Genomic DNA, 25,147 nt, shown 5'->3' with positions numbered 1-25,147 from the left:
TTTTCTGTCTTATATGAGTTTGATTCTTTTCTGATTTTCCAAGTCAACTCTCCATTGAGGATTGGTTAAGAGATAAGCTTTTAAGGGCATTTGATTGAGTTCAGAATTAAGTTTCCAAGATAGAGGTATACATTTGTTTAGCTTTTTTTCTAAAAGTGTCCTTGGCTTTGGCTTGCTTGTGTCATGAGTACAGGAATCAGTGAATTACCTGGAGTCCTATTTTTGCATAAGGCATGGCTTATATTTTTCGTTGATGGGATGACTTTCAGGTTGAAGTACATTTTGGGTTCACATTCAGGGTAGCTCAGATGAAAAGGCCTTTTTGGACATCAGTCAAAACTTAAATTAGGCTATTTTTTCTGAAGTACGTGTTGTACAGCATCCTATGGTAACAGCCACTATCAGAGTACACTCTTAAACCTTTTCTGCTTTAAAATTTTGAAGTGTAGTTATGTGTGTGGTATGGGTGTATGTGTATAGAAATGGGAAAAAATGTTCTTTGAGTTACTCAGTAGCGCTACCTACTATTGTTAGATTGTGGTAAATGATACTTGCTTTTTAAAAATCAGGTCTTCACCCAGAATTTTTGACTGTCCCTAGTTAGCTAAATGACCAGTTGACTTCACTTACCCTGTTTCATCACTTTAAAAATCTGAACCAGCTTGATTGTTAAAAGATTCCTTTCAATTTTAAGTATTTGATTCTGATTTTGTTTCTGCCCAGACACACTTGTCATGGTCATCTGTTACGTCACCAAAGAGGATCCCATTCCTTTCTCAAGATGCCTCTGAAATACTCTGTTAAGATTTAGATAGGAAAAACTTTTTGGTGTGTGGTGATAGTTTTGAGTGCATTAAACGTTCATTTTACTATATAGCCCTGCTGTTCTTTAAAATTAAGAGTGAGAATGTGGGTGTGTCGCTTTTGTTTCTGTTGATTCATATCTTAAATATGCGTTAGTACTACTCCTTGATTTCTTAGTTTGGCAGTTGCAGATTTAAAAAATTTGTTTCGGTAGTTATCTTGAGTCTGTTTTGTCCTAGATATTTTTTAGGGTGGATAGGCTGTGTTGGCAGCCTATCAGTAGCTCAGACAAATTCTTCTTGTTACATTGAAATGTATTTTACATGTATATAGTTTTGTCCCTACATAAAAACTTAGATCAGAAGGTGGAGATCCATGTTTCTCTAGAAGTGTAAGTGTAAATCTGTGTGGTTCTTATCAAAGAGGTGTCATTATTGGTTCTAAAATACTAGAGCCTTTAGAAAAAACATAATGCATCTAAAATGAGAGTTAACAAACTTGTTGTATAAGTGTAGAAAAATTTTTTTCATGTAGAAAATAAAATTACTCAAAGACTGTGGACTTGAAGAAACCAGTATCTATTCTTTTTTTTGACTGTCCTGCATGTGGCTTTTTGGATCTTAGTTCCCCTGACTAGAGACTGAACAGTACAGTAGTTCAATCTTAGTTCCAGGCCATGGCAGTGAAAGTCCTAACCACTGAACGCCAGCGAATTCGAATCTTTATTCTTTAAGTCTTTCTCACAGATTGTGGATAAATCTGAAGAGCTTCATCCAAAATCTATTGCTTTCATTTTCGCCTTTGATATTTTCTGAGAATTTAAAGTGAAGTCAGTCTCAAAATGCAAATTTAGTTGAACAGTAAGCTTGAGCAAGGTGTAATTAAAAGAAATTCTATGTAGCTACTTGATGTATTCAGACTATTCACAGTGACTGGTTGAAGCAGCAGGTATGGAGAGCACTTTGTATTAGAGCGTGTGCTTAGGGCTAGAAGTTTTAGAAAATCTTTTGCACGTGCTATTGTCTGATACTGTGATAGAATAAGAGTCTCCTGGCAAGAGTAACGAGTACTTATTAGGATTTTAAACTCTCTGTCTGGAACTAGAAATGACAACATGATTCAACGTTGTATTGCCAGTTGTTTTTGTACAACTAGCTATCAGCAGACTGTCTCCTGTCATAAAGGAGCAGCCTCTTCAGTTTACCTTCATACTCTTCAGTTACTTTTTCTGCATACAGTGATGTGAAATGGTTCTCACTATAGTTAATAATCCTGACCTGGTATTTTTGTATTTAATTGGGTTGATACTGTCTAATTTCTGCCAGTGTACATATATAGTATACAGTGCTTTGTATATTGTAGGTGTTTGGAAAAAATCTTCAAGGAAGGTTGGTTCCCAGAGCTCCAAGTTATAACAGGCAATAACTTAGTTTTAAGTGCTTTGGTCTGTATTGTCTCATTGGGTCTTCATAGCTTTGTAGTAAAAAACAAATGTCATGGAAGGTCTAGGTCTACCTTAAAGGTACTTAAGATTATTGGGGATAAGACTGAAAACTATTGAAACCATAGAATTATTTGAGTATTCTTGGTTTTCTTTAGGGACTTTTGAAGGTCCCTGACACTCTTGCCTGGGCCTGAAGTATCTCCTGGTTTTCTTACTAGATTGCAGCAATTCTTTGTTTGATATTCTTCCTCATTTAGATATTTTATGGAGGTAAAATTGAGTTAATTTATGCTGTGGCAGTATTCATGAATTTGGGGAATCGTCAAAGTTCTTAGGATGTAGGCAGCCTCCAGAGTAGTCTAAAGTATATATTAGTGATTCTCTTTATTTGAAGAAGACCACTAAAAATGAACACAATTAAAATTGAGGACTAAAATTTCATAAGTAAATAGGGAGGAACAGGTTTATTTAGATTTTATATTGAAATGTAAAATTGAGAATTAAAAAAGTCAGTTTTAAACCTTTATCAAAATTTTGATTTTGATGGCAACTATTTTTTATAATAAGGCAAGAATCAAATAGATTTTTATTTTTGGCTATGATGGGTCTCCATTGCTGCACATTGGCGTTCTGTAGTCAACGGTGAGCATAGGCTGCTCTTCATTGTGGTGCTCAGGCTTCTCGTGGCAATGGCTTCTCTTGTGGAGCATGGGCTCTAGGCGCCCGGGCTTCAGTAGTTGCAGACCTTGGGCTCTAGAGTGCTGGCTCAGTAGTTGTGGCACGGGGGCTTAGTTGCTCAGTGACATGTGGAATCCTCCTGGACGAGGGATCGAACCAGTGTCCCTTGAATTGCAAGTCTTAACCACTGGACTACCAGAGAAGCCCTCAAGTAGGTTTTTAAAAATTTTGTCCAGCAAAATTGTACAATAGGTAGATGGCATACTTTGTTTTACTTCATTTTCTTACCATGATCATAAGGATAAATTTTTATAAAATATTTAAGGACTTAGTCTTTTTTTTTAAAGACTTAGTCTTAACTAAGGTATTCTTTAAAAAAAAAAATCCACTATACACAGTTTCAGTTATATACCAAAGAAGAGAAAATGGTTGAATTTCCATGTACTCCTCACCAAGCTTTAAGAATTACTGATATTTTGCCAATCTTGTTTTATCCTCCCTCCACTATGTCATTTCACTAACTTTTCTTAATCCTTTGATGTTCATCATCTCTCTCTTTGAAGCTCTTGTCCTGTTCTCCTTGTCAGTTGTCACTTGTTTATTGGTTGACCTAGATCACCTTTTTCTTGCCTTTAATTGGAGTAGTTCTTTATTATTTGCATTGACTTTAAGAAACACAGCATCTTTGTGCCAGATTTGTTTGCAGTTTTACCTTGTTATTGATTTACACTGTAATACTAGCTTGTGTTTCATTAGGTAGAGACAGACACTATATTGTACGTGGGATGGATGTTAAATAGAGACTTTTTTGGGAGCCATTTCAAGATAGATATCTTGATGTTGTGACAGTATACCCCTGTACAGTCTTGGAGATGGAGGAAATACAAACCACTCTCTGTACTAAGTTCTGTGCTGTGGATGTTCAGCTGGTTACGGAGATCAATGGAGACATGAATGAAACCTAGAGCGATCAAGGCTCCAGTGAAGAGTGGGACTTCAGTTCATTGACTGGGTTGGGTTTGGTTAGGTTTAGAAAGGTACTTTGGATAAAAAGAATTAAATAAACAGTATTTTCACAGGGTTGGGTAGGATAGTTTAGTTGCTCAGTTATGTCTGACTCTATGACCCCACGGACTGTAGCCTGCCAGTCTCCTCTGTCCATGGGATTTCTCAGGCAGTAATCCTCGAGTGGATTGCCATTTCCTCTTCCAGGGGATCTTCCTGATCCAGGGATCAAACTCCTGTCTCCTGGATTGTAGGCAGATTCTTGACCAATGAGTCACCAGGGAAGCCCATTCTTGCGAAATAGGGCCTAGAAATTCGGATTGGCGTTTGATGTTGATGTGATAGAAACTGGGATCCAGTGAGGAATTTTAGCTGAGAAGTGATGATGAAATCTGTGTTTGGGAAATTTTGGCTGGGAGAGAGTCGAGGCAATGTTAGGTTGTGGAGTCTTGCAGTAGTAATTAAAAATTAGAATTGAGCAGAGTCAGTAGTAGAAAGGGGATAAATCTGAGAGATTATTTCAGAGAGAAAATTGGCAGCCCTTTTAGGGTTGCCTGGACTGGAAATAAAGTTGGAGCCTGGATTTGAGGAATGAAAGAGATAAGTACAGACTATGTTCAAGGCTTGTTGTGTTGGTGCCTGAGACAGAAATGGGGTTCACTCTTCCCTTCTCATCATTTCAGCATTTCTCTGCTTCCTCCTTTCCTGTCTCCACACTTCTCAGTTTCTGCTTTTTCTCTGACTCTGTCCCTGCTGGAGGTCCTGGTTCTCGTCATTACTTTCTCCTTTCTGCTAGGATCTTTATTCTCAACCTTCACTGCATCACTTTTTCTGCCTAAAAACAGAATGCCATCTTTCTATTCTAAAGAATCTTCCTCTATCCTCTAACCCCTGTGATTACTTTCCTGTTTCCTGGGGAATTTCTTGAGAGTTGTCTACTTTGTTTACCCCCCCTTAAAGCCCTGTGGATTGGCTTCTCTACTCTGTTGGAACTGTTCTTTTCAGTTACAAATGACACCTCCAGACTTATCCTACTAGATGTGCAGTGTTTTGACCACTGCTCCTTTAAACAGTCCTTTTTGGAGTGCTTGTTCTCTTTTCTTCCTCTTCTCTGTCATTCTCTGCAGTCTTATCTGCTTTTATTAATTCACTTCTCTGCTGTGTGAAAACTCTTGATCTGACTTCTGAGCTTCAGACCAAGAAACAAATTTCCAGCTGAGTTTCTCTTCCACCTGTAGCATACTTGGCTACTTTTGACCATCTCTTTTTGCCAAACATGCTTTTCCTTCTGTCTTTTTAAAAAAATACTTATTTTTACTTATTTGTTTGCCCATGCCAGATCTTAGTCGTAACATGAGGCATGTTTGATCTTCACTGCAGCATTCATGGTCTTTTAATTGCAGCCTGGGGGGGTCTTTTAGTTGCAGCATGCAAACTTGCTGCATGTGGGATCTAGTTCCCTGACCAGGGATCAAACCCAGGCTCCTTGCACTGGAATCAGGGAGACTTAGCCACTGGACTGCTAGGGAAATCCCCTCCTGTCTTAATGATGGCATCATCCTCCAGTTCTTTTCAAGGTTGGAAACCTTGGAATCACTTGTTTATATGATCAAAATGAACTTGAGTGCCTTCTCGATGCCAGGCATTGCTAGTATAAAAGGAAAGATACAGTCTGCTTTTAAGGAACTTTACCATCCAAGGAAGACTGGTGTAAACAATGACAGTACAGAATACCACACGGCCTGGTAGAAGTTACAGAGCAGGACTGTGGGAGTTTGGAAAAAGTCATGCCTGGAGTAATGTGGAAGAATTTCATAGAAGGTTATATATATTTAAGCAGAGACCTGCCAGTAAGTAAGGAGGAATAGCATATGAAAGTGGCAAGAAATTCTTTGAATAGGAATCTGAGAGGAGCAGGGTTGTCAGGAGATAAGTATAAATATAGGCTTTGTAATCCATGTTACAGGGTTGAATTTTTATGCTGTTTCCATTCTATTATGTAACCTTTATTACTGGTCTTCATATTGTTTTGCTTTCCAGTCTTTCTGGAGAGACAGAATTACCTTTGACCTTCAAAAAGAGAAATACTAGGTGAGGTCTCTGATGGGGCTTCCCTGGTAGCTCAGATGGTAAAGAATCTGCCTGCAATATGGGAGACCTGGGTTCGATTCCTGGATTGGGAAGATCTCCTGGAGGAGGGCATGGCAGTCCACTCCAGTATTCTAGAATGGAACCCCATGGACAGAGGAGCCTGGTGAGCTACAGTCCATGGGGTCACAAAGTGTCAGGACTGAGCGACTATAAGCACACAAACAAAACACAGGTCTCTGATGAAAGCTTTACCTTCAATGCCTAACTCTTCTCCCCATTTGCCTAACAAATAAAGCCCAAATTCAGTGTCTTTGATAAGACCTCATCTTGACTTTCCCAAATCTCATCTGCTGAGATATCCTGGCTGGCCTGAGTTCAGCCAAACTGAACTATTAGTGGTGCCTTACTTCACCATCCCCTGGCTTATGCCTTTCTCTTCCTGGTCTAATTTCAGCATTTAGTATCTTAACAGTGTGTAGTGTGATGCTTTCTTTGTAGCAGACACTCAATGTACTTATGGAGTAGAAGAATGAATGGTACTATTACAGAGATACAAGTTGGGAAGGGGAGTAAATTTTAGGTAGGAAGGTGATCAGATCAATGTACCAAATTTCAAAACTTCAGAGATTTTTTTCTGACTTCATTCCCTCATGCCTTCAGTTTCTAAGGGCTTTGAATTTGTGCTCCTTATATCTCAAGGTTTCATTTTCGTATTCTTATGTATAAGCTCTTAAGGATATTAAGTCATAATAGTTTCGTAGCACAGATGCTACTAGTAGAAGTCCCTCATCTCTTTGAGCCCATTCCTCATTTCTAAATGGGGCATATACTGTGCAGCCTTGCACATTTGAGAGGATGCAGCAAAATAATTTATCTGAAGCAGCTAGCACAGTGCTGTTTTTGAAGTAGGTGCTCAGTAAGTGATGCATGTTATTCTATGCCAAAAGCCAAATGCACATTTGAAAGAATTGTGAATTTTGAGAAACATATCTTTACAGTTTTGCTTTTTTCTGTTTATCCAAACTCTTCTTGCTTAATTGGTAAGATAAGGGCATTGGACTATTTGACAGTTTCAGTTTTTGTTTAATATCAGGAGAATTGGATCCATTTTTTGATTGGTAATCAGGAGAATTTAATTTGGGCCATAAATTCAGTATCTTTCCACACTCCAGCTGTGAAGTGGTATAACTTATTACATTGTTGCTCTTTGCTGGGTGTTCTTTGTCCTGGATATAAATGTTTCATTTCCACCCCCTGGTTTGTAGGAGAGCCCACCTCTTTTCTGGTGGTGGACTTGATTTTCATTGAATGATCATTTCTGAAACTTTAAAATGATCTCAAATGAAGAAATTGCTAGGAATCTTTTTAGTTAGAAAAGTAACATAAATTCATAGTAAAAGTGAAAGATAGAATGTTAATAAAAAAGGATCTTTATTTCTGTCATCTTCACATGCTCCCTCTTTTTTTCTTTTTTTGGGTCAAACTGCCACTTGTGGGATCTTATTTCCCTAACCAGTCCTAACCCTTGAACTGCCAGGGAATTCCCAATGCTCCCTCATTTTCACTCTTAATATTTTATTAGAATTTTCTTTGTGTTTGTAGACCTTTTTTTTTTTAATCTTTTGGACACACAAGTGGCCTCATATACATATTATTGATACTTTGTTTAATATATTAAGGACATGCATTCAAATGAACATGTAGGTAGATTTTTTTTTAATTTATTGAAATTAGTATAAGTGCACATGCAGTTAGTTGTAAGAAATAGTACAGAGATCTCATGTGTGTTTTGCTTGATTTTGCAGTGGCATGTTTTGTGAAAGCATCTAATACCACAACCAGATTATTGACATTGGTATAATCCACCAAACCTACTCAGATGACCCAGTTTTTGTTTTTCGTATTATTTTTTAAAGAAAATTCTTTATTTCTATAAGGACATATTCCAGATGTCCCTGGTTTTACTTCTGTTTGTTTGTGTGTACTCTGTTCTTTGCATTTTTGTCACCTGTATGGATTTGTATACTCAGTACCACAGTTAAGATGTTTAACAGTTTCAGTGCCACAAGGGTCTCTCCTGTGGCCCTTTTGTATCACATCCGTCTTCTTCCTGGCAATTCCTCCTCCATCTTTGGCCAACTACTAACCTGTCCTTTGTTTCTAAAATTTTGTCATTTAAAAAGTGCCTGTAAATGGAATCATGCAGTATATATATATGTATTGGGTGTTTTCACTTAAAATTACCTGGAGAGTCATCCAAGTTACTGAGTATATCGATACTTTATTTCTTTTTGTTACTAAGTAGAAGGCAATGGCACCCCACTCCAGTACTCTTGCCTGGAAAATCCCATGGACGGAGGAGCCTGGTAGGCTGCAGTCCATGGGGTCTCGAAGAATCCGACGCGACTGAGCGACTTCCCTTTCACTTTTCCCTTTCATGCATTGGAGAAGGAAATGGCAACCCACTCCAGTGTTCTTGCCTGGAGAATCCCAGGGACAGTGGAGCCTGGTGGGCTGCCGTCTATGGGGTCTCACAGAGTCGGACACGACTGAAGCGACTTAGCAGCAGCAGCATTCTATTACACACACACACACACCAGTTTGTTTAACCGTTCACCTGTTGAAGGACATCTGGGTTTATTCTAGCTTTTGGCTATTAGAAGTAAAAGTGCTGTGACCATTCATATATAGCTTTTGTGTGAACATAAGTTTTCATTTTTCTGGGAATAATACCCAAGAGTACAATTGCTGAATCATATGTTACTGGCATGTTTGCTTTTATAAGAAACTGCCAAGCTGATTTCTAGAGTGACCAGTAGTGTATTAGTGATCCACTTTCTGTTCATCCTCACCATCATTGTGTTGTCACTATTTTTGTTTTAACCATTTTGATAGTTATGTAATAATATCTCATTATGGTTTTAATTTGCATTTCCCTGATAGCTAATGGTGTTGAGCATCTTTTTGTGTGCTTATTTGCCATTTGTATATCCTCTTTGGTGAAATATACTCATGTTTTTTGTCCATTTTCTAATTAATTTGTTTGATTTTAATTGTTGAGTTTTGAGAGTTCTTTATGTATTCTAGATGATCTGCATTCTTTATTATGCCTGTATACAAATCCTAATTTTTAACTATTACGTCTTTTAGATGACTTATTAAAGAAACTATATAATCATACAAACTTGTGGTTTCCCCTTAACAAATTGGAACAGATTTTAGTGTTTGTTACTGTTATTAGGTAAAATTACTTTATTAAGTCCTCTAAAATTCTTTTCACATGTCTAGTGAACTTACAGGAAATACCATAATACTGTGTTTAAGATTGCTGGGAGGATAAAATCCATTTTGGATGATGAACAATTATATTTACACATTAAATTAAAAATAATTATTGGTTATATGATATCCCCTCATATACCAAGAAGAATCTGAAGGTAACCTTTCTCTGTAAATTATGAGGGTATATTCCCCTTGTCATTTCTATAATTTCTCGTGACGCAGTAGTTGGAGCTGTTGGGGATCCCTGATGACGTCGGCAGTGTGCATGGTGCAAGTTCTGTCTATACCCAGTAAAAATAATAGACATTAGTGCCATGCTAATTGTTACTGAAATTTTATGTCTAAAGGCATCTCTTTAATGTTGCAGATGGTTCAGTTGACAGTGTATTGACTCTATTTTTCTTATTAACATATGAAGAAAAAGCACTTCTGCCATGCCATAATCTATAAAGAATTGCAGAGCAGTAGTTGAGAGGTAACAAAGTGCTACATTTGAAATGCTTTTTTAATGTAGTAGAGCTTTGGGGCAGAAGTTTTACAGTGTCGGTAATTATACCACTGTAATTAGTTACTTGGTGGAGTAGATACTGGAGTTTTAAGTAAAGCCTTGATAGGTACCTTAATAATTTCATAGTAATGCCTGTGCAGTTGTTCCTAAGGATAAACTGGTGATGGTGGAATTATCAGGGCAATGGGTTAATTTTCTTTGTGTCTCAGATGTGCCTACTTCTGTATGGTTTTCCAAAAGGATTGTATGATTTTACACAGTTCTCAATAGTGTATGAGTCTGACGTTTTCCTCCCTTTGATAACAAAACAACTTTGATAACATTTTTTTAAGTTTTTTACATAATTAAATAGATGCATACTGCTACTGAAAGATTGATTTAATTAATACAATTTTATTGTTGAAAGTGATTTGTTTATGTTTGTATTTCTTCTGTGGCCTTTGCTGTCTGTATCCTTCGCTGACTTATCTAGATTGTAGTGTTTTGTAGCTATTATCCTTTTATTTTATGGACATGACTATTTCCTCTCAATCTGTTTTTCATTTTAGTTAATAATTTTGTATAGTTGTACAGCTGAAGTTTCATTTTTCATACAGCCAAATTGGTGTTTTGGAGTAATTTCTTCTACCGATTAGAAGCTTACTGAAGCAACTTAGCAGCAGCAGCAGCAGTGCTTCTATATATTCGATAAACAAACTTTACATGCTTGTAAAAATTTGAAGAAATCCTGTCTGCTACAGTCTTACTGATTTAATAGAGATTTTATTTTAATATCCAGCACTATACAGATAATTTTTATTGTGTCTTTAGTATTCTTTTTGGAAACAAATTCTTTTAGCTAATTCCCTTTGTATTAGGGAAGCAAATTACCCTCAAATTACCCACAAATTGAGTAGTCTAAAACAATAAACATTTCTGTCATACGAAGTTAGGAATAAGGGTGTGGCTTAGCTGGATGGTTCTGCCTTTCTGTCTTGAGATTACAAGCACGATGTCCTTCACTGCTGCAGTCATTGGAAGGCTATTGCAGGATCCTTGTCCAGGATGACGCACTCATATGGCTGTTGGGGAAAAAAAATAACATATGGCTGTTGACAGTAGGAGACCTCAGTTCCTTACCTTGTGGGCTTCTCCATAGGGCTGCTCACAGTGAGTAGCAGGCTTTCCCCAGAGTGAGTGGTTCAAAAGAGGAGAAGCCTAACAAGGAGATCCAAAGAGATATACAGTGTGGGAGGGGAGTACTTTGAGATGTGGATCACTGGGGGCCACTAGGGCAACTAGTTACCAGCCCACCCAGGAAGAAATAAAGTTTTAATTAAAGGAGAAAGCATAAGTATACATAGTAGTGATACTTAAAACTTTTAAGCTGAGCTAATGGACCTTGGATTTTTGAATTAGGTGTATGATTGAAAAATATAATATAGAAAGATAACTAATGAAGTACCCTAAAGTACTCTTCTACCTTGCCTGCTTAATTAACACTTTCAGTTCCTATGGGCCTTCCTACCTTTTTGTATGACAAAGGTAGCAGATTATGCACACTTACTCTTTCTTTTTCACTTAATTTGTTGTCTAAATCTTTACATTTTTGAGCAATATTTTCTCATTCATTTATATACTTAGATAGTATTTTATTGTATGAATGTATGAACATTTTCATTCCACATATTCTTTTGCTGAAAGGGAACAACTGTGCACATAAGTCATTGTGAATGTATGCAAATAAATCTGTAGGATAAATCTCCAGGACCGAATTCTGGATCAAAGTTAAATGTTTATGATTTTGAAAATATTGCCAAATTGCCCACTAAAAGAGTATATGTACTTATACTCTCAGCCAGCAGTATATGTATTTGCCTGTTTCAATGGGTATTCTTTATTTCATTTGTCATAGTATAAAATTTAGCATCCTAGCTTTTTTTTTTTGCCACACTGTGTGGCTTGCAGGATCTCAGTTTCCCAACCAGGAATCGAACCTGGGGCCACCTCAGTGAAAGCCTAGAATCTTAACCATTAGACTACCAGGGAACTCCCCATCCTAACCATTTTGAAATGTACAGTTTGATAGCATTAAGTGTATTTACATTTTGTACAGCCATTCTCCAGCACTCTTACGATCTTAGAAAACTCTCCCGTTAAACAGCTGTGCACTTTCCCTTCCTGCCAGCTCCTGTCGACTACCATTCTGCTTTCTGTTTCTGAATTTGACTGCTCTCGAAACCTCTTGTAAATGGAATTATACAGTGTTTATCTTTTTGTGATTACCTTATTTTGCTTAGTGTAATGTCCTCAAGAGTTTACCCATGTTGTAGGCTGTTAGAGTTTTCTTTCTTTTTAAAGATATTCTGTAGTATACCACGTTTTCTTTATCTATTTATCAGTTGATGGCCACCTTTTGGCTATTGTGAATAATGCTGATATGAACATAGGTGTACAGATATGTCTTCTAGATTCAGTGGTGTTCCCTTTTTTTTTTGGTCACACCATGCAGCTTGTGGTCAGCTTAGTCCCCTGACCAGGAATTGAACCCACGAATTGAGCAATGAAAGCACATAGTCTTAACCAGTGGACTGCCAGGGAATTCCTTATGGGGATTTTTTAAAGCTTTTTTTTTTTTTTTTAATTTGGCTCCACTGAGTCTTAGTTGTGGCACTTGGGATCTAGTTCCCTGACCAAGGTTTAAGCCCTGGCCCCCTTCATTGGGAGCACAGAGTAGAGTCGTAGCCACTGGACAACCAGCAAAGTCCTCCTGTGGGGATTCTTACGATACTTCTTATACCCAAGGGAGAAGAAGGAATAATAAATGTTTATTTGATACCTAAATGACTTGTAATTTGGATAGTCTTTTTTTCCCCCCTTTTTCTCCCTCCCTCCCTCCCTTCCTTTTCTAAGGTATTTTTTGTTGTTTAAAGCATGGACCTGTAAAAATCAAACATCCTTTATGTTATGTATAATTTTTTTCAACATTTCAATTCTGAGTATATGTCTTACAAATTAAAAAAGCATAGTAACTGCGTTTTAAAAAATTAAGATAAAATTAACATATTGTAAAATTCACCTTTTTAAAGGATACAACTCAGTGTGGCTGTAGTGTATTTACAGAGTTGAGCAACCAAAACCACTGTCTAATTCCAGAACATTTTATCACCCAAAATGAAACCCATAGCCAGCAGTCACTCTTCATTTTCCCCTCTCCTAGTCCCTGTCAACCACTGATTTACTTTGTCTCTATGACAAAGTATTTTATCTGTTCTGGATATAAATTTCATGTAAGTGGAATTATACAACCTTTGGCCTTTTGTGTCTTTCATTTAGCATGTTTTCAGATTTATCCATATTGTAGTCTTACTATAACTACTTAATTCTATTTTATTGCCAAATAATATTGCATTATATTGATAATCGTATTATGTTTACCCATTCATCATTTGATGGACATTTTGTTTGTTTTCACTTTTTTTGGCTGTTAGGCATAATGCTGGGCTTCCCAGGTGGCACTAGTGATAAAGAACCCTCCTGCCAGTGCAGGTATTTGTAAGAGACACAGGTTCGATCCCTGGGTCAGGAAGATCCCCTAGAGGAAGGCACAGCAACCCACTCATGTTCTTGCTTGGAGAATTCCATGGACAGAGGAGCCTGGCAGGCTGCAGTCCATAGGGTCCCAGAGTCAGACACAACTGAAGCAACTTAGCATGCATGCAGGCACGATGCTGTTAGAAACACTTGTGTATAGGTTTTTTTAATGGATATATGTTTTCAGTTCTGTTGGGTATCTTCCTATGAGTGGTGTCGCTGGGTCACATGGTGACTGTTTAATATTTTGAGGAAATGACAGACTGCACCATTTTATCATCCTTTTAATGATGTATGAGAGTTGTAATTTCTTCATATCCTTGCCAACACTTGCTTTCTTTTTTTAAATTTTAGCCACCCTGGTGAGTGTTAACGAGTTATCTCGTTGTGATTTTGATTTACATTTCTCTGATGACTGATGTTGAGACTCCTTTTATGTGCTTTTTGGCCATTTGTATAGCTACTTTGGAGAGTCTGTGTTGTAAATTCTTTGTGTATTTTTTAAAAATAGGGATTTTTTTTAAATTGTTGAGTTATAGTTCCTTGTATATTATGGATTAAGTTTCTTATCAGATAGGATTTGCAAATATTTTCTCCCATTCTATGGCTTTTTTCATTTTTTTTGATGGTATCCTTGAAGCACAAAGGTCTTTATTTTCTTAATTTGGCCATGCTGAGTAGCCAACCATGGATTAAATCAGGGCCCTTGGCAGTGAAAGCATGGAATCCTAACTTCTGGACTGCCAGGGAAATCCCAAAGGTTTTTAATCTTTTTTTTTTGGCTGTGCTAGGTCTTAGTTGTGGCACTCGGGATCTTTAATCTTTGTTACAGCATGTGGGATCTTGAGTTGTGGCATGTGAACTGTTAGTTGCTGCATGCAGGATCTAGTTCCTTGACTGGGGATCAAACCCAGGACCCCTGCAGTGGGAGACCATTGGACCAACAGGGAAGTCCATGCCACAGACACACACATATATATAAATATATAATTAAGTAACTTATTTATTTGGCTGTGTCTAGTCTTAGTTGCTGTACAGATCTTAGTTGCTGATGAATCTTTGTTCTATCATGCAGAATCTTTCACTGGAGTGTTTGGACTGCAGAGCACACAGGCTCAGTAGTTGTGGTGCGTAGTTAGTTCCCCGAGCAGGGATCGAACCCGTCTCCCCTGCTTTGGCAGTTGGATTCTGTACCCCTGGAACACCAGGGAAGCCCTCCCGGCTGCCTCCTCCTGCCCTCCGTCTTTTTTTTGTTTTTTGTATTGGCTGCTTTGAGTCTTCACTGCAGCAAGCGGGTAACTTAAGAGTTGTGGTGCTTGGACTTCTCTTATTGTGGAGCACGGGCGCTAGAGCTTGCACGCTCAGTAGCTGTATTGCACAGGCTTCTTGAGTTCCGTTTAGTTGCCCTGTAGCATGTGGGATCTTAGTATCTTAGTTTCCTGAAAAGGGATCAAACCCTTGCCCCTTACATTGGAAGGCAGATTCTTAACTACTGGACCACCAGGGAAGTCCTTCCCTTCCTTCTTTAGTACAGTATATTACATTAATTGATTCTTTTGTATGTTGAAGCAGCCTTGTGTTCCTAGGATAAATTTCACTTGTTCGTGATATTAATATTTTTTATTTGTTGCTATATTTGGATTGTTAGAGTTTTTGCATCTTTATGCATAAGGGATGCTAGTCTGTAGTTCTCTTGTAATGTCTTTCTGATTTTGGTATCAGGGTTCAGTTCAGTTCAGTCGCTCAGTCGTGTCCGACTCTTTGCGACCCCATGAATCACAGCACGCCAGGCCTCCCTGTCTATCACCAACTCCTGGAGTTCACCCAGACTCAACGTCCATCAAGTCAGTGATGCCATCCAGCCATCTCATCCTCCGTCGTCCCCTTTTCCTCCTGCCTCCAATCCCTCCCAGCATCAGAGTCTTTTCCATTGAGTCAGCTCTTCGCATGAGGTGGTCAAAGTACTGGAGTTTCAGCTTTAGCATCATTCCTTCCAAAGAAATCCCAGGACTGATCTCTTTTAGGATGGACTGGTTGGATCTCCTTGCAGTCCAAGGGGACTCTCAAGAGTCTTCTCCAACACCACAGTTCAAAAGCATCAATTCTTTGGCGCTCAGCCTTCTTCACAGTCCAACTCTCACATCCATACATGACCACAGGAAAAACCATAACCTTGACTAGACGGACCTTTGTTGGCAAAGTAATGTCTCTGCTTTTGAATATGCTATCTAGGTTGATCATAACTTTCCTTCCAAGGAGTAAGCGTCTTTTAATTTCATGGCTGCAGTCACCATCTGCAGTGATTTTGGAGCCCCCAAAATAAAGTCTGACACTGTTTCCCCATCTATTTCCCATGAAGTGATGGGACCAGATGCCATAATCTTAGTTTTCTGAATGTTGAGCTTTAAGCCAGCTTTTTCACTCTCCCCTTTCACTTTCATCAAGAGGCTTTTGAGTTCCTCTTCACTTTCTGCCATAAGGGTGGTGTCATCTGCATATCTGAGGTTATTGATATTTCTCCTGGTAATCTTGATTCCAGCTTTTGTTTCTTCCAGTCCAGCGTTTCTCATGATGTACTCTGCATAGAAGTTAAATAAACAGGGTGACAATATACAGCCTTGACGTACTCCTTTTCCTGTTTGGAACCAGTCTGTTGTTCCATGTCCAGTTCTAACTATTGCTTCCTGACCTGCATACAAATTTCTCAAGAGGCAGGTCAGGTGGTCTGGTATTCCCATCTCTTTCAAAATTTCCCACAGTTTATTGTGATCCACACAGTCAAAGGCTTTGATACTATTCTAATAGAATGAATTTCATTTTTTAACATGATTATTTTTAATAGTAAGAGTTACATTCTAAGTTTTCAGTTAGGCGTAATTTTACCAGGTACATTTTATTCTAACTTTGCATTTTGAAAATTGCTAACATTGAGACAATACATTCTTCATTCATTACTCAATACTTTTTTTATGTGCCAGGAATGCCTAAGATGGGAATATGGTGGAAGCTGAGGCAGGCAACTGCTAGGCTGAGGGGAGTGTGATTTAGGATTCTAAGGATTGAAATAGCTGCTGCTTTGGGAGGATAAGAAGTTGAATATGGCGTGATTAGTTTGGGAAGATGGGGTAGGAAGGGATGATATTGAAGGGAGAAGTTAGGGTCCAGGTCTTTCCTTGAATTCTCCTATTTCTTTTGTTTGTTTGTTTACATGACTGAAGTGACATTTTATGTGCTTGTGGCTGTGTCGGCTCTCCTTTGCAGCTTGTGGGCTTCGCTCTAGTTGTGTTGTGCAGGTTTAGTTGCCTTGGAGCGTGTGGATCTGAGTTCCCTGACCAGAGTTTGAACTCATGTCCTCTGCATTGGAAGGCAGATTCTTAACTACTGGACCACCAGGGAAATCCCCTGTTGAAGTGATTTTTTTTTTTTCTATGTGTATTTGACATCTGTATCTATTGTTAACCTGTTTCTCTTTATTAAATTTTGATTGCTGCTCACTAGGAAAAACCATAGATTAAATCCCATTAAAAGAAATCATAAGACTCTTACCTTATTAGAAAGGCAGTTTATGATTGTAGAAAAAATGTGGGAGGACGCAGACCCTTAGAGTTATTTGGCAAGCTGTGTCTTGGGCTTAAGTGCTCAGTTATGTCAACCAAATAAAACATAACTCTCAAAAAAACAATTGTGGGCTTTGGAGTTGGACATGTCTCCATTTGAGACCAAGACTTGATTCTTTTGTTTTCCTTGGACAAGTGACTTTTCACCCTTAGTTTCTTAATCTATAAACTGTTTTGAAAATTAACTCATAGAACATGGTGAGTATTTGCTGCTATTGTTAATTAACATAGTTAACATATATTGCCCTATGGTAGGCAGCTAGGCTGTGTACTAAACACCTAACAAGTATTAGCTCATTTAAACCTCAGAACAAGCCCACGTAAGTTGCTGGGCACAAATGTTACTTCAGGTTCACACATTAAGAAATGGAACCCTGGTGATGGTGTTGGTGTTTCAGCTAAAGCCATCTGGCTTCAGAGCATTTTCTCTGCTCTACTGCAAGGGTGCTGTTCATTAATAATGTATTTTTAGTGGACTCTTGTCTTGTTGGGAGTGGGAGATTAAAATGAGAGGTAGAAATTTGACAATAAGTTTTTCTCAAGTTTACATGTCAATTTGGCCTGAAAACATGAATAGAAAGATATGTCATTAACTAATCTGTCCTGTCCTGTACTTCAAAGTCAAATGTAACTTCTGTCCAGCATGAGGATTTATTTCTGTCTGAATTCTGAGTTATTTCTATGAATAAATAACTGAATAAATAACCACAGTGTAAGTGTAGCTATGTGGTAATAAAATGTTCTTTCAGTTTATCATAACTAGATGTGAATGTTCCACTTGAAAAATAGTTACCTTAGAAAGCTAGGACTTTTTTAAGAATTGAAATAAGATTTAAATTAGTTAAAATTTACCATTTAAACAGCTTTAAACTGTATAATTCAGTGGCATTTTTTATATTTACATTGTTATATTACCATTACTGCTAATTCCAGACCACTCTTACCACTCCAGAAGGAAAGCACTTAATCATTAGAACAATTACCCCTCTTTTCTTCAGTCCTTGGCAACCACTGGTCTTTTTCTCTTTATGAATATGCCTATTTTAGACATTTTATGTAAATGGAATCAAAGTATGTGACCTTTTGTGTCTGGTTCCTTTGCTTTAACCGTCATGTTTCAAGGTTTATCCGTATTGTAACATGTGCCAACACTTTGTTCCTGTTTATGGCTGAATAATATTCCATGGTTTGAATATACCACATTTTGTTTATCGTTCGTCAGTTGATGGGCATTTGAATTATTTCCACTTTTCAGTTATGATGAATTATGCTGCTATTAATAGTCGTGTACAGGCTTTTGATTGACTACCAGTTTTTAAATCTCAGATGTATACCCACCAGTGGAATTTCTGGGTCATATGCTAATTTTGTTTAATCTTTTGTCCCCTTTTATTTTTTTTTATTGAGGCATGATTGACATACAAAAAAGCTATACATACTTAGTATATTTATCTTAATTTGAAGATAAGTATGCATCTGTGAAACTCACCATATATGATGCCATATATAATACCATACAATTAATTTAACCATAAGATCTACTCAACAAATTGTAAGTATATAATACAGTATTATTTATTATATGCACTATACAGTACCTCTCTCAGTCTTGCTTGTCTTGCGTAAGGGGAACTATGTACCCTTTGATTCGCATATCCCCGGTTCCCCCTCTTGCCAGTCCTGATAACCTTCCGATCCCTGATACACCCCTGAAAATCACCCTTCACCTTTAGCTCCTACGAATTTGACTGTGATGAATTCTGTATAAGTGGGATCATATAGAATTTGTTCTTCTGCATCTGGCTTATTTCCCTCCACATAGTGTCCTCCATGTTCATATAATAGCTAGTGGCAAAATTTCCTTCTTAAGAAAATTCATAATACTCTATTGTACATATATATCACATTTTCTTTATATGCTTATCTGTTGGACACAGTTGCTTCGGTGTCTTTGCTGTTGCAAATAAAATGCTACAGTGAGCATGGGTGTGCAGATATCTACTTGAGATCCTGATTTCAATTCTTTTGGGTATATATGGCAGAAGTGGGATTTCTGATCATATTTTAAATTTTTTGAGGAACTTTTTTCCCCTTTTGTTGCTTGTGCTTTTGGGGTCCTTACTATGACTCCATTGCCAAATCCTAGGTTGTAAAGATGTACTGCTGTGTTTTCTCTTAAAATTTTTATAGTTTTAGCTTCTACGTTTAGATCTTTGATACATTTGAATTAATTTTTGTGTATGGTGGGAGGTAAGGGTCTAACTTCATGTTTTAAATTAAAAAAAAATTGAATGGCTTTATTATATAATTACCACACAAATATATCCATTTAAAATATATAATTAGTGATTTTTAGTATATCCATTGAGTTACACGTCCATCATCACAATCTAACTATAAGTTTTTTTGAAAAAAATTATTTATTTGGCTGTGTTGGGTCTTAGTTATGGCCTAGGAATCTTCATTGTGTCATGGAGATCATTTGTTGGATACACAGACTCTGTAGTTGTGTTGCTCAGGCTCAGTTGGGGCATGCAGCCTTAGTTGCTCCGAGGCATATGGGATCTTAGTTTCTTGATCAGGGATCAAACCTGCATTGCAGGGTGTATTCTTAACCACTGGACCACCAGAGAAGTTCCTGTAAGACTTTCTTTATTATTCTATTAGCAATCATCATTCTCAGCCTGAGGTAACCAGCAGTTTTATGTTCTTTCTTTATGGATTTTCCTATTCTGGACATTTCATATAAGTAAAATCATATAATGTATGGTCTTTTATGATGAGTTCTTTAACTTAGTGTAATAATTTCAAGTTTATCCATGTCATAGCATGTATCAGTACCTCAATTTTTTGTGTGTGGTTGAATAATATTCTATTGCATAGATACATACCACATTTTGCTATCCATTCATCAGTTGATGGATCTTTGGTTTATTTCCACAGTTTGGCTATTGGAATGCTAATATGAAGGTTCAAGTAAAAGTTTTTGTGTGGACGCTTATGTTTTTTTTTTCTCTCTTGAGTATATTCTGAGCTTGAATTTACATTTAATGTTTTTCAAAATTTTTAAATTAAATGTCACAACTAAGAAAATTATTATTTATGAAAATTATAGCTGCTTCCTTGCATACTCCCAGTAGTCTCTCCCTACTTTTTATAAAAATTGATATAAATTAGCATAAAATTAATTATTTTAAAGTTCATCTGTCATTGGCATTTAGTATAGATATTCACAGCATTGTAGAACTACTACCTCTATCTAGTTCCCATAGCATTTTCATCAACTCAAATGAAATGAAAATCCCATGACCATTAAAGTCATTTCCTATACACCTCTCATCTTGGTTCCCAGCAGTCTGTCTTTGTGTATTCTGCTTATTCTGGATATTTTATATAAATGAAGTCACATATGTGTGACTTTTTTGTTTCTGGCTTCTTTTCCTTAGCATAATGTTTTCATAGTTTATCCATATTGCATGTACACCAGAACTTCATTCTTGTTTATGGCTGAAGAATCCTCTGCTGTATTTATATACCACATTTTTTCATTCTCCATTGATGGACATTGGTTTCTTCCCACATTTTGGCTATTTTGATTAACGCTGCTATAAACATGTGTGTACTAGTCTCTTTGTGGACATAACTTTTCATTTATATTCACTATATACCTAGGAGTAGAATTTCTGGGCTATGTGGTAATTTTACATTTTAACTTCTTGAGGCACTGATAAACTTTTTCAGTGGTTGCACCATTTTTACATTTGCACCAGCACTGTACTAGAGTTCTTATTTGTTGATATTCTTGCCTATCCAGTGCTTTATTTTCCTTTTCTTTTAAAGTTAGGGCCATCCTAATGAGTGTGAAGTGGTATCTTATGTAGTATTGATTTGCTTTTCCTCACTCACTAGTAATGTTAACCATCTTTTCATGTGCTTCTTGGCCATTTGAATACCTTCATCATAGAAATATCTGTTCACATTCTTTGCCCATTTTAATATTAGGTTTACCTTTTTGTTGTTGAGTTTTAAGAGTTCTATATATAGAGAGGATATTAAGCTTTTACCATTTATGAATTGCAAATATTTTATCCCAGTTGGTAGGCTGTCTTCTCATATTCTTTAAAAAAATTTTTTTTATTTTTAATTGAAGGATATTTGCTTTACAATATTGTATTGCTTTCTGCCATACATCAACCTGAATCAGACACAGGTATACATAGGTCCCCTTCTTCTTGAACCCCCCTCTCACCTCGTCCCACCCCTCTAGGTTGTTACAGAACCCCGTTTTGAGTTCCCTGAGTCATACAGCAAATTCCCATTAGCTATCTGTTTTGCATAGGGTAGTGTATGTGTTTCCATGATAGTCTTTCCATTCATCCCACTCTCTCCTTTCTCCCTCCACCTCTGTGTCTGTAAGTCTGTTCTCTATGTCTGTGTCTCCATTCCTGCCTTGCGAATAAGTTCATCAGGACCATCATTATAGATTCCATGTATATGCATTAATATATGATACATATTTTTCTGACTTACTTCATTCTGTATAATAGGCTCTAGGTTCATCTACCTCATGAGAACTGACTCAGATGCATTTCATCTTTCAAATGGACATCTAGGTTCTTCCATGGCCTAGCTATTGTACATAGTGCTGCAGTGAACACTGAGGTACATGTGTCTTTTTCAGTTATATTCTTGATAATGTTATTTGATTGGCTAAAGTTTTAAGTTTGATGAAGTGTAATTTATCTTTTTTTGTTGTTGCTTATCCTTTTGATATCAAATCTAAGAATCCTTTGCCCAGTTGGAGGTCTTAAAGACAACTCTTTTATTTATATCAGTTCTTAAATAGGCTTCCTTGGTGGCTCAGTGGTAGAGAATCTGCCTGCCAGTGCAGGTAACATGAGTTTGATCTCTGGGTTGAGAAGATCCCCTGGAGAAGGAATTGGCAACCCATTCCAGAATTCTTGCCTAGAAAATCCCGTGAACATGGGAGCCTTGCAGGCTACAGTCCATGGGGTTGCAAAGATCAGACATGATTTGGCGTCTAAATAGCAGCAGATAGTCTATGATCCACTTTGAGTAATTTTTGTATATGGAATGAGGAAGGAGTCCAACTTTATTCTTTTGAATGTGGTGATCAGGTTGTTGCAGGACCATTGTTGCATACAGAAGAGACTGTTCCTTCTCCATTTAATGGTGTTGGAGCCACTGTCAAGTCTACTGAAGATGTTTGTGAGAGTTTATTTCTGGACTCTAAATATTATTCCTTTGATCTATATTTCTGCTTTTATGCTGGAATCATGCTGTTTTGATTGCTTTAGCTTTGTAGTAAGTTTTGAATTCAGGATGGTTGAGTCCTCTTGTTTCTTTATCTTTTCCAATATTATTTCGGCTATTTTGTTTACTTTCAGTTCCATGTGAATTAGAGAATTGGCTTGTCCATTTCTCCAAAAATGTCCTTTGGAATTTTCATAGGGAGTGAATAGAATATATGGATTACTTTGGAAAGTATTGCCATAGTAACAAAATTAAAAATTCTGATCAGTGAACATTGATGTCTTTTCATTTATTTAAGGTCTTTAATTTCTTTTCAGCAGTCTTTTGTAGTTTTCAGTGTACACGTCTTTCACTGTTATTCTTTGGATGCTATTGTAAAGTGAAATTTTTTCCAGTTTCTTACTTTAATGTTCATTGCTCCTGTATAGAAACAAAGGTAATAGTTGAGGTAATATTATATCCTGCAACTTTGCTGAATTTATTCTAGTATTCTATGTGCCTGTATGTGTGTTTGTGTTGTGTGTGTGAATTATAAGGGATTTTCTGTGTATAGGATTATGTCATCTGCAAATAGAGGTAGTTTTACTTCTGCCTTTCTAATTTAGATGCCCTTTTTTTCTTTCCTTGCTTTATTATTCTGGCCAGAACTTACAGTACACAGTGTTAAAAGGAGTTGTGAAGATATTTTGGTCTTGTTCTGATCTTAAGGGAAAAGCTTTTAGTCTTTGATTTGCCGTGGAATATGATGTTAACTGTGGGTTTCTCATAAATATCCTGAATTAAGTTAAGGAAATTCCCTTCTATTCTTAGTTCATTTTTTTTTTTTTAAATCATGAAAGGGTGTTGGATTTTGTTAGATGGTTTTTCTGTGTGTATATATAATGGTAACTGTGTGTTCTTTTCTTTGCTGTTTTTCTCTTTTGGCCACTCTTAGCAGCTTACGGGATCTTAGTTCCCTGATCAGGGATTGAACTTGGGACCTCAGCAGTGAAAGCGCTGAGTCCTGACCATTGGACTGCCAGGGAATTCTCTCCTTTGTTCTATTAACATGATGTGTTACATTGAATTGTTTTGGATGGTTACCCTTTTTTGTTGTTGTGGAAGTATTTATTATTTTGCAATAAATATGCAATTTGGTGTATGCAATTTGGTGGTGTAAATTACATCCATATTGCTATGTAACCATTACTGTTAACTGGAGTGAAAACTTTGATTATCCCCAACATCTCTACCCTTTAAATAATAACTAATTGCTTTCTCTCTAGGCCCTGGTAACTTCAGTTCTCTAATTGATCCTGCTAGTCTTGGAGGGTCTCTTTGGGAGGCAGGGGTGTTGGGGGGGGGTCATAAAAACTGGTGGCAGAAATATTGGGGAGTGCCCATCCACCTGAACTCATATTGAAGGCAGACATATTGCTTGGGCAGTTAGCATTATTGTGTTAATTTATACTGTACAACCAGGTGATTCAATTACATTTACACATGTATATACATTGTTTTTCATATTCTTTTCCATTATGGTTTATTACAGGATATTGAATATAGTTCCTTGTGCTGTACAATAGTACCTTGTTGTTTATCCATTCTCTATGTGATAGTTTGTGTCTGCTCATCCTAAATTCCCAGTCCATGCCCCCTCTTCCCCTGCAGCCACAAGTCTGTTTCTGTCTATGAGTCTGTTTCTCTTGCATAGATACGTTCATTTGTGTCATATTGTAGATTCCACATGTAGGTGATATCATATGGTATTTGCTGTTCTCTTTCCTGTCTATTTTACTTAGTATGATAATATCTAGGTCCATCCATATTGCTGTAAATGGCATTGTTTCTTTCTTTTTTACAGCTATGTATCCTGCACCTTTGTCCATTCTTCTATCAATGGACAGTTAGGTCACTTCCATGTGTTTGCTGTTGTAAATAGTGCTGCTATGAACATAGGGGTGCATATATGTTTTCTAATTGAAGTTTTCTCTGGATATATGCCCAGGAGTGCGAATGCTGGATCATATGGCAACTCTATTTTTAGTTTTTTGAGAAATCTCCATACTGTTTAACATAGTGGCTGTACCAGTTTATTTTCATACCAGCAGTATACAAGGGTTTGCTTTTCTCCACACCCTTTCTAGCATTTGTTGTTTGTAGACTTTAATGTTGGCCATTCTGACTGGTGTGAGGTGGTACCTCATTGTAGTTTTGATTTGCATTTCTCTGATAATTAGCAATGTTGAGCATCTTTTCATGTGCCTGTTGACCATTTGTATGTGTTTGGAGAAATGACTATTTAGGTCTTCAGCCCATTTTTTGATTAGGTTGTTTTTTTTGTTGTTGTTGTTCTTGAGTTGTATGAACTGTTTGTATATTTTGGAAATTAAGTCCTTGTCAGTCACATCATTTGCAAATAATTTCTCCCAGTTTGTGGGTTATCTTTTTGTTTTGTTTATGGTTTTCTTTGCTATACAAAAGCTTGTAAGTTTGATTAGGCCCCTTTTGTTTGTTTTTGCTTTTATTTTTATTGCTTTGGGAGACTGACCTAAGAAAACATTGATATGATTTATGTCAGAGAAAATGTTTTGCTTTTGTTTTCTTCTAAGAGTTTTATGGTGTCATGTCTTGTATTTAAGTCTTTAAGCTATTTTGAGTTTATTTTTGTGTATGGTGTGAGGATGTTTTCTGACTTCATTGATTTGCCTGGGGCTGTCCAACTTTTCCAATACCACTTGCTGGAAGAGACTCTTGTCTTTTACCATTGTGTAGTCTTGTCTCTTTGTTAAAGATTGATCGTAGGTATGTGGGTCTACTTCTGGGCTCTCTATTCTGTTCCATTAATCAGGATGTCTGTTTTTGTTCTAATACCATGCTGTTGATTAGCTT

General features: G+C 37.0%; 1 protein-coding gene across 8 annotated transcripts in view; it reads left to right on the top strand.

Moving 5' to 3' along the window:
• The window catches only part of NSD1 (nuclear receptor binding SET domain protein 1), a 153,453-nt gene that overhangs the window by 3,589 nt on the left and 124,717 nt on the right, over positions 1-25,147 (top strand). The gene's annotated exons all lie outside the window — the stretch shown is intronic.

This window comes from Bos indicus x Bos taurus, chromosome 7, assembly GCF_003369695.1.
Source record: "Bos indicus x Bos taurus breed Angus x Brahman F1 hybrid chromosome 7, Bos_hybrid_MaternalHap_v2.0, whole genome shotgun sequence".
In the NCBI taxonomy this organism is placed as follows: domain Eukaryota; kingdom Metazoa; phylum Chordata; class Mammalia; order Artiodactyla; family Bovidae; genus Bos; species Bos indicus x Bos taurus.
This window is presented reverse-complemented; position numbering and strand designations above follow the sequence as displayed.